This window comes from Austrofundulus limnaeus, unplaced genomic scaffold (genome assembly GCF_001266775.1).
Source record: "Austrofundulus limnaeus strain Quisiro unplaced genomic scaffold, Austrofundulus_limnaeus-1.0 Scaffold45, whole genome shotgun sequence".
Classification (NCBI taxonomy): Eukaryota; Metazoa; Chordata; class Actinopteri; order Cyprinodontiformes; family Rivulidae; genus Austrofundulus; species Austrofundulus limnaeus.
Genome location: NW_013952447.1, coordinates 1,931,530 through 1,932,488, shown reverse-complemented (window position 1 = coordinate 1,932,488; position 959 = coordinate 1,931,530). Strand labels below are relative to the sequence as shown.

The window sequence follows — 959 nt, the reverse complement described above, 5'->3', positions numbered from 1 at the left end:
TTTACTAGTTAGGTTTAGAGGTATGATGTGAGTTAAGTTCTGGTTCAGGTTAGTGTTAACTATAGACCAGTAATGGTTAATTTTACTAGTTATGTTTAGAGGTATGATGTGAAGTTCTGGTTCAGGTTAGGGTTAACTATTGACCAGTAATGGTTAAGTTTAGGGGAAATGTCTGGGTTAGACATGAATACAGTTACAAAAATGAATGGAACTCAATACTCATTTATATCTATAATGTAACTAATTACAGCTAGGCAGACAAAGTCGATTTTATGTTAACATAGCCTGCCATAACCTGTGACCATGTCGGAACCTTGCCCGCTCACCCGTGTTGTGACGTCACTCACGTGCGACGTGTGTTCGTTTTCGATCGCAAGGAGAGTGTCGCATTCGCTCTTTGATTGTTTCCATCAACGCATTTCAGTGAGAAATCGAGTCGCGGCGGGAGGGATACCGCGGCCTCAGGTAAATACACAACTCTGCTCGTTGTTTGTGAACACTTTGTTGAGTTGGGGCCCGTGCTCAGCGGCAACAACGACTCAAACGAAACGGAGGTGCTGCACGGAGACGGTGAACGGAAATGGTGCAGGGAGGCAGAGCGCGGCGGTTCGTGAGAAGCTAAACGGGCTAGCTAATGCTAGCTGGAGGAGGAGTAGGAGGAACGATGTTCATTTGGCTGCTGCTCGTTTCTGTCACGTTTTAACGGCACAGCGTCGCTGTAATATCTGCCGTTTAGACGGTTAGTCTTACATTCATGTGACAGTTTTAACCCTCCTGTTGTCCTCATTTTCTGTATACACCCTTTGTCCTCCGGGTCAAAATGACCCGTCTCCACTAAATTCCCAATATAAGCAGCTTAATTGAATTTTAAACACCAAATTTCATCTTGTATATTGTCATTCACCACAAAATGTGTGAATACTTGAGTTTTCCCTCTCCACTTGAATTTATATAGCTTA

The 959-nt window shown here is 43.7% G+C and overlaps 1 protein-coding gene across 2 annotated transcripts in view; it reads left to right on the top strand.

Moving 5' to 3' along the window:
- Positions 1-356: 356 nt before the first annotated feature.
- Positions 357-959, top strand: part of adar (adenosine deaminase RNA specific) — a 26,826-nt gene continuing 26,223 nt past the window's right edge. For both annotated transcript variants that reach the window (XM_014007907.1, XM_014007906.1), the window contains exon 1: positions 357-465. The gene's annotated coding sequence lies outside the window, so the exon portion shown is untranslated. The remainder of the gene's footprint in view (positions 466-959) is intronic.